This window comes from Hipposideros armiger, unplaced genomic scaffold (genome assembly GCF_001890085.2).
Source record: "Hipposideros armiger isolate ML-2016 unplaced genomic scaffold, ASM189008v1 scaffold_1453, whole genome shotgun sequence".
Taxonomy (NCBI): Eukaryota; Metazoa; Chordata; class Mammalia; order Chiroptera; family Hipposideridae; genus Hipposideros; species Hipposideros armiger.
In genome coordinates this window covers 279,586-288,675 of record NW_017732803.1, presented here as the reverse complement: position 1 = coordinate 288,675, position 9,090 = coordinate 279,586, and the positions used below count along the sequence as shown (strand labels likewise).

At 38.7% G+C, this 9,090-nt stretch overlaps 1 protein-coding gene across 1 annotated transcript in view; it reads left to right on the top strand.

The window, feature by feature from the left end:
- SFMBT1 (Scm like with four mbt domains 1) overlaps nucleotides 1-9,090 on the top strand; it is a 122,983-nt gene that overhangs the window by 619 nt on the left and 113,274 nt on the right. Inside the window, exon 2 of the mRNA XM_019633953.1 lies at nucleotides 376-497. The gene's annotated coding sequence lies outside the window, so the exon portion shown is untranslated. The remainder of the gene's footprint in view (nucleotides 1-375; nucleotides 498-9,090) is intronic.

Here is a 9,090-nt window from a genome sequence, read left to right as displayed (position 1 = left end):
GGGCGTGAAAGGAAAGTGGCCGGGCGGCGGCATCGGCAAGCGCCCAAGTTCCCGGAGCGCTGGGCCCGCTGCGCGCCCCTCCCGGCGCGTCCCGCGCTCCCGCCCGCCGAGCCCCCGCGGACCCGCCCCCCGGGCTCGCTCTGGGGCCGGGGCGCGAACCCGCAGCAGGGGCCGGGGGCGCGCTGGTCCGAACTTCGGAGGGCCGAGGTGGACGCAGCGCGGTGGCGGAGCGTCTAGCGGCTGCCGCAACCGGTTGCTTCGCGTCAGCGTGGTGAAGTACGCCGGGCCTGCCCGGGCTGCGCGCGAGCGGTCAGGGGCTCGCCGGGCCCCGATCTGCCACTCGGGAGTCCGTGACCGTTTCGATTTTTGTTCTAGAAGTTTGGTTTTGGACATTGAAAGGAGCCTGTGGAGAGGCGAACAGAGTGTCCTGAGAAGCAAGGCCTGCTCTGTGGGGAGCAGAAACGCCTTCGGAGAACAGAAATTCCCGCGGAAAGGATGTATGTTAAGTTTTTCACAAGATGTCAACTGTTCGCTGCGGTCTTAAACTAAGCCGTTAAGCACAGGTCACCTACAGGGCTTGTAAGTTGCTGGGAGTTGGGGGTAGGTCACCCCTGTCAGAGACAGGGTTTTTATTTAGTGGAGGTTATTCTCTGCAGGCCACTAAAAGCAGTGCTGGTGACTCACCCTAAGTCATGTTTCGTGAGTCTTGCTTAGCAGTGATATAGTTTGATAACCAAGTAACCATCAAAGAGATTTGAAAGGAAACAAGATGGATTTTGTCAATCCCTGCATTGTCTTCTCTTTAAACTGTGTTTTTAAGGTGTTACACGTACTTGATTGCATCGGAAGTAAAATGCCTGAAAATGTAATTTTCATTTGCCAGCTGTCTTGAGAAGAGGAAGATGAGTGTGTCTTCTTCGTGTGTGCGCTTTGGGGCCTGGTGGCCTGGTGGCCTGGTGTTTTGAGGGATATGTTGAATCATTCTAGGCCACAGGTAGATTCAGAGTTCACATTTGTTTACAATGTCAGAAAAGTAACGGCGTGGTGGAAACGGGAGTGGCCCAAGATCAGGAAACAGTTCTGTTACTGTTGTCATTTACTAACCGTGTTATCATGGGTAGTTTTTACCCTTAATAGGTTTGGTTTTACTTATTTGCAAAATTAGAGGATGAATAGATCATCTTTCTGTGTGCTTTTGATTCTAAAACTTGGCGACTTTTTAAAATGAAATGTTAAAAATATCACAGTATGTTTTGAAAAGGTCTACATAAAGGGCTCACGGTATGCATCTTTATTAAAATACATTTGGGAAAAGCATCTTGATAGCTATAGCTAGGTTCTATTTTATGTCATTTATTACCTGAATAAGACATTTAAAAATGTATTTCAGTGTGTTTTTAAAATTATCTTAATTTTTTTTATTGAGGTCTACTTTGCCATAAGATATTTAAGAGTACGTACAGTTCAACGACTTTTTGCATATGTGTGTGCCATGATAACCACACGCAGATCAAGGTATAGAACATTTTCAGCTTCCCAAAGGGCTCCCTTTACATTCCTCCCATTAAGTAAACCCTTCCTGCTTCCACAAGGCTACCACTGTTCTGACTTCTATCACTACTGATCAGTAGTGCTTCAAAACAGGACCCTTTTGAGAGTGAAAGGGGGCAATATTAATAATTAAGCTGAAGGACAACAGATGTGTAAACCTGGAGTTACCGTCATTGCACCATGACCCTAAATACTTTTATAACAATTCTTACAGTTTTTACTATCTAGAATAACTAAAAATTCTGACCCTGGAGACTTATTAGTCAGAAGGTCACTTTTTAACTGAAGCAGTACTTTGCAGGTTTGAACCTGTTATTCTTGGGAGTCCTTGTGGTCGGTCACAGGCCCAGTATTAATCTATTACTTCCCATTTGGGAATACAGGTATATTTGCAGACATGAACTTTTCCAACAAGTCAGAGTTTAGGTGTCAGTAGATGAATCAGTTCCTTAAAGCCAGGAATTTGCTGAGAAAATTGAATGAAAATTGATTTTTTAAAAGTTCAGTGAATTAAAGAATGTGGGTATAAAGCTTTTAACAGCCTGTTAAATGACAGCAATTAACTTGTATATATGCAGGATATTCACCCGGCTTTTCAAATCATTAAAACTCGAGCAATGAAAGCAAAAACAAAAGGTAACTAAAAATTGTCAGGTGTAATTAAAAAAATTTTTTTTTCAACATGATAAAGTTAACCTTTTTGTATTAGACCTCTAGGAAGTTAGGTTTTTTTTATATTCTCCTCTGAAGCAAGTACTTCAACAATTTGCTTATTCTTTTAATATATTCTTGCACCTTTTCTTGTTTCTGCTGCTAAAGGAGAGGAGTTAGAAGTTGTGTGTTTTTTACTGTGAGGACATCTGTGAAAGTTGGGAACAGCGTAAGGCCTGTGGTAGGGATGTATGGGGCATAGTCCACAAAGTTCAAAGATTTTCTTTTTGTGAAATAGTTCTGTTTTTCTGTGACTCAGTTAGCTAGCCAACTGGCTAACAACTAAACTGGATTTGGTCACTCTCCCCCAAGATTCATAGCATCATTAGCCAAGAGAGTTAATTGATTATTGAATTATTGATCCACCTTTCTTTGTATGTGGCTCTTTTTAGACTTCTTAGCTTTTGCATTATCAGATATTTAATTTAAAACATTAAAATTTTAAGTTTGCAACTAAAGAGATGTACAATGAGAAACAGAAAATACATATAAAAGAGAATTTCCTCTTTTGATATTCGTTTCCTTGTAAAGTCTGATTTTTCTCTTTAAAAATATTTTGCCTATCTATATAACCTTGCTGCTTCTGTAGGGTATTTTTGTTTTCACAGTGTTAACTAGACTTGGCTTAGCTATATAGAATGATGGTGTAGAAGCAGATGTTGTTTGACTCGAAAGTCTGTAGTAAAGGTGAACTGTCTAAATAAACTTCATTGGCTTTTTAATGATGTCACGTTATGTTCACATTAAATAAATGGGTACAATCCAAAACGCAGAAGACAATTATGTAGGTAAGCAATTTGAATGCTAAATGTTTTTATATTAAAATTTTTCTATCTTATAATTTCCTGAAACTTTACTTTCTGGAATTATTTGGCGGTTAGCCAATATTTCAGAATAATTTAAGTGAAAATAAATGAACATGTAATCAGTAAATGGTACGTACCTCTTTGTTATGGCAGGACATTTTTCTTTCAGTAGATAGCATTTGTTATCTGACTGTGATGTTTTATAATTGAAAAAAATATTTTTCCTTATACATAGCTGTTAAATTGGATGAAAGTCTCTGGGGATTTTGGTAACCTGGGAGATTTTGAACCATTAGACTTTGGGGAGTGGGTTTTTGATATGACTCCAGGCTTCTTCAAGTGGTACTAACCCCGTTGGAAAATGATTTAAAGTAGAAAGGATGTGGTCAGGTTGTTGCAAGTTCATTTTTAAACTTTACAAAAGTGGGAGAGAGGATAAGAACAAAGACAAGTTATTAATAGAAAAATTATGACTTCACTGCAGAAGTTTTAACAAGTTTGATTGTAAACCTTTGCCTATAACTCAGAGGCACCTGAAGATTAGTATACAATTATTTTCTAGTTTCCTTTATTCAAGAAGATGTTTTTCAACCTTATTCAGCTCTTTATCTTTAGATGATCACTCAAGGACATAATTAAAAAACAAAAAACCTAGTCTATATATTGTGGTAAATGATATATTGAATCCCTTCTGAACTTTGTGGTTTGGTAGTTGTATAACTTCAGAGCCAAGCACTTGCTGTGCATGAAGAGGCTAAAAGGTGGCATTTCTGACATGGTGTACTGCATGCAGGTTCCTTTGGATATTTTTGCTTAATCTAGACAAAGGTTAATTACTGGACCGATTTGGGGTGGATAGGGTAGTTGAGAGTACCTGCTTGGTACAGGAAAATTGGTTCTGGTTTGAGATGACATTTGAAGAGAGTCTTAGATGAAAGATGGAAGGTGGTTTGTTGTCACTTGCAAGTGCAAGACAGTCACGGATTTGGAATGACTTGAGATGGACTGAGAAATTTAGCAGTTATTAAAATACCTCAAGAGATTTTCCTGCTGGAGTTTAATTGAGAGTTTTAGTCAACAAGTACTTTGATTAGAATTCCGAATTATTATTAACTGGTTTTTACCCTGAATAGTTTTAAGAAAAGTGTTTGAGATGGCTGCTATGTAGTATATGTTGAGTGGTAAGGCCACTTGTGAGTTACCACAGTTTTTCATTTCTTTTCACATTAATTTGGTACCCAGACTAGGATCCTTTCTTGTCTCTGAGTTTTTGCTAGTGTTCTTTCTTATGGATCAGTTCCTATAAAACATGTGTTTTCCATGTTAAAAATAGTATATGGTAATTTGGAATCATAATTATAAGAAACCATTTTGGCTCATTTTTACTCGTGTCATTATAAAATAACCTTGGAGTGATTAGGTGATGATAGCAAGATGCACTTAACATACTGCTTGTCTAGAACATAGTGAATAATGAGGAAGTAAATTTTTATTATTTTTAAAATTAAAAATTTTTTTAGTTGTTAGTTGTGGTAAAATATACATAACATAAAATTTATCATTATAAAGTGGCATTAAGCACATTCACCATATTGTGCATTTATCACCACTATCCATTTTCAGAACCTTTCATCTTCCCAAACTGAAATTCCGTATCTGTTGACAGTAACTCCTCATTCCTCTCTCTTCCCAGCCCCTGACAGCCACCGTTCTACTTTATGACTCTATGGGTTTGACTGACTATGAATTTAACTGCTCTGGCTACCTCATATAAGTAGAATCATACAGTATTTGTCTTCTTGTGAGTGGCTTATTTCACTTAGCATAATGTCCTCACGGTTCATCCATGTTGTATCATGTGTGTCAGAATTTCCTTTTGGGGAAATACATTTTTAAAAAGATTTCCACAGCTGGTAAAATGAGGTCACAGAACACTGTACACTAGAACTCACTCACCTCTCTTGGAAGAGCTCTGTAGGTAGCTAGCTAGCAGAGCTGTGAGGGCCAGCACCTTTCCTTAGGTGCGGTTCTGACACACTTAGTTATTGGAACAAGAGAGATGGAAGCAGAGTATGACAACAGGGTGGAAGACAGGGAAAGTGTAAAAGCAAAGGTCCCTACAGTCTGAGATCTCTGGATAGGAACAGAGAGCCTTGTGGATCTTGAAATACCATCTTACTATGTAATCACTGATGGTCATTCTATCCAGAACAGTTAACCAAAAAAGTTTGTGTGTTCAGAGTTGTAAATAAGTCTTCAGCTATCTGAGAGTTATGATTATTCAGTGATTCATTCCCCATCTGTTCCGGTTAGTAGAGGTTTTGCCATATTTTACATTTCTGTGTTAATGGAAAACTAGTATTTAAAGACGCTCAGTAGCCTACGTAATAAGGATACCATATAACTAGTGCTTTATATTTTAGATTTATTATATTACTTTAACTCTATTTGTGAAATATAGATGTCCAGTCATAGATGGAGAGAAAGCAGGTTTGACAAAATTAAGGATTATGATGAGTTAGGCAGTTAATCACTTTGAGAATGGCTTAAGAGGTGTAAATTTTTTCTTTCATTATTTTCTCTTACTGTTATTTCTAATACCTGTATTAGTGTAGTAAACAAGAGGTGAGTTTCCTGAATACTGTTTGTTACGGGATGAGGGGAAGGTGGGCAGACGCCTTAGAATACCTCTTGATCACTTCCCTACTTCCTTCTTGACAACGGTGCTTTTGACTATCTTGAAACCCTTGAAGAAGTGACAGTGGCATGAAACAGGCCTGATTTGTATGTGCCTCAAAATTACTGCTTAGTTCTTAAGAAAATCAGAGTGGTTAATTGTTTCCTAGAGTTAGTACGGCTTTTTTGAAGGTATGTTTCTTAGGCAGTGTATTGTCCTTAGAGCACTGGTGAACACCTTTTTTTTACACCATTCTATCCTTATTATGTATCATTATACTCCTGAATTGACAGTTAAATATTTTGAAAAGTCTAGTTTATATACCAGAAACAGTTTGTTAATTTGTAAAATACGGAGTTTCTAAGTAAATTGTTAAAAGAAACATCCTTTTTTTAAAAAAAATTAATAGGTAGGTGTTCTTTCTAGAAAAGTGGTTTTCTTCTGGTTAGTTTTCATTTTTATTATTGAGCAAAATGGGTAGCAGTAGGTGGTCTAGTAGCTAAAGCTAGAAATTTGAAAAACTGGGTGTTTTGTTGTTATGGCTATTTATGGTATCTGAACCTCTTGACCTCTTAATGTAATTAATATTTATTATTTTTGTTTTGTTTTGCTTTAAAAGTTGGTTTTCCAGCCCTCAATCATGAGTTATATTTGCATTTAAAATATATGTAGTTTTTGTTATTGTGAATACAAGTAACACTCACTATACAAACTGGAAAATACACTTAGATCTTGCCTAGGCATTAACTGTACATGGTTTACCTTAAGGGCACATAGGGGCTCCTGGGTAAACTGAGAGAAGCTTTAAATGACTGTTGCCAGACCCCACTGTCAGTAGTGGTTGTGACAAGGGAAACAGAGGGCTGGGTGGGCTCTTCTGGCCTCTCCTTTTTGGGTGGATCTTCCTTCTCTGCAGTGAGTGCTTGAGGAGAGCTCCTTGACTCCTATAGCTGGACCCAGGGCTTTGAGGCACAGCAGGGTTCTGAAGACACTGGTCCCTGTCCTCCTCCCCCTAGCCGTTGACCTTTACCCTGGTCTTGGCTTCCTATTAAGTTTACCTAAAAGGAGCTCTTTCCAGAATATCTCTACTAGTGAAATCTTAGGTTCTGGTGCTGTATTTTCTCTTTCTCATCTTTGACCTCCTTGTGACCTCCTTTTTCTCTCAGAGTTCCAGCCCCTTCAAGCTGGGACCCATTGTCTAATCTTTCATTTGCTTCCTGGCCAATACACTTTACTCTGGCCCGCTTGCCCATCTTTGGCCTCTGCTCTGTAGAACACCACCCCCAACCAGTCCAGCCTGTGCCCTCTCTGCTCCTGGACACAGACTACCCCAAATTCAGGGTCTCCTCCTGAAGTGGCCCTCGATAGCTCCACCCGGCCCTGTCTTGAAGCAGACCCTTTCTTTTTGCTTTCTGTGACCTTTCAAACCCTCCCTTATTTCTCTCTTTACATCTCTCTCTCTGGATTCATCCACATTTAGACTTCATCTAGCCCTACTGCCTTCCTACACCTTTCTGCTGAACTTCAGATGCTTATGTTCTCTGCTGTCTGAACCTCTCCACTTTGGATGCCTCATTGGCCCCTCAAAATCTGCAGGTCCCTGACAACCCTTCACTCTACCCTAAAGCTACTATTCCTCTAGTAGGCCTATCTCCCTGGATCTCTTTCTTTACATTCCTCCTCAGTGATGGTGTTTGTTTTGTCCCCTGGCAGCTTTCCTCTGGAACTCAGAATCATATTCTTGAATTACCAACCTCTTGACTTAAGAACGTGCAGTTCTGCCTCCTTGGCTTCCAAATATTTTGAAGCTGTGAAATTCTTTAAGTGAAATCTTTCTAAGAAGCCCAATATGTAAAATAAATAAAACTAGAGTTCTCCTGGTGGAAGAGAAGTGAAGGGCCAGCATCCTGTCCTGCCAGGTAGGCCACCCAAGGCTACTTACAACCTTCCTCTTGGACTCTAAATGGAGCTCCCTGGAGTTGCTGTCAGTAGTGCCCTAAGGGCACTCTGCATGTTTGCACCCCACCCTCTCCCCATTGGTTTTCTTTGGAAATATTTATTTTTATTGTGACCGATAAACATAATATTAGTACCAGTGATGAATCCTGCCAAGGAAAAGGAAAGCCACTTTGGAAAGTGAAACTAGGTATTAAAAAGAGCCAGCTCTAGTAAATGCTTTAAAAAGTGCCCAGGGGTTCCTTTCAAAATTGATGTGTCTCTACTAACTCTATTTTTCTTTCTTTGATGCTGTATTTCCACAACATGAATATTCAAGATAAACTTAATTAGGTTTTACTGTTTTTGTTTTGTTAATTTACCAATATAGCAGGTTTATTCAACCCATAATATAACTAAAATGTTATGTTATATATTTGCAATGAAAAATATAAAACCTGTTCTGGTGCCTCCAAATTGTCCCTGTCTCTCCTCCTCTTCAGTTGTTCCAACACACTGTGACCAGAGAGATTTTTGAAAACAAACTTGATTTTATCACATAAAAAATCCCACTACCAGCAGGGTAAAACCCAGACTCCTCAGGAAGGCACACAGAATCCTTGAAGAGCACACAGAATCCTCTCTAGTCACCTATCCAGCTCATCTCCCTCTCATGTGCCCTCTCTCTAGCCACGCCGAGACCACAGTTTTCTGTAAATCCTTTTCTGCCTAGAGTGTCTTTCCACTTATGTAGTGCTCCCAAAATGTCAATCTGGCATGTACCACTTTCATACTTTTTGTCATATTTGATTACAATTGTTTTAATAGTTTTAAAATTAACTTTCAGAAATCTGACTTTTAACTTAAATTTTATAAAGTATCATTACATTTTAAAAATAAAAATGAAATACAATTAATAATTCATCAGTTTAGGCAATGATTTTTTTTTTGACTCTGACACCAAAAGCAAAAGCAACAAAAGCAAAAATAAACAAGTAGGACTATATCAAACTAAAAAACTCCTTCATAGCAAAGGAAATGATCAACAGAATGAAAAGGCAACCTACTGAATGGGAGAAAATATCTGCAAATCATATATCTGCTAAGGGGCTAATATCCAAAACATATAAAGAACTCATAGAACTCAATCACACACACACACAAAAAGACCCCAAGTAATCTGATTTAAAAATGGGCAGATGATCTGAATAGACATTTTTTCCAAAGAAGATATACAGATGGCCAATAGGTTCATGAAAAGATGATCAATATCACTAACCATCAGGGAAATGCAAGTAAAAACCACAATGAGCTATCACCTCACATCTGTTAGAATGGTTGTTATCAAAAAGACAAGAACTAACAAGTGTTGGTGAGGATGTAGAGAAAAGGGAACCCTTGTGCACTGTT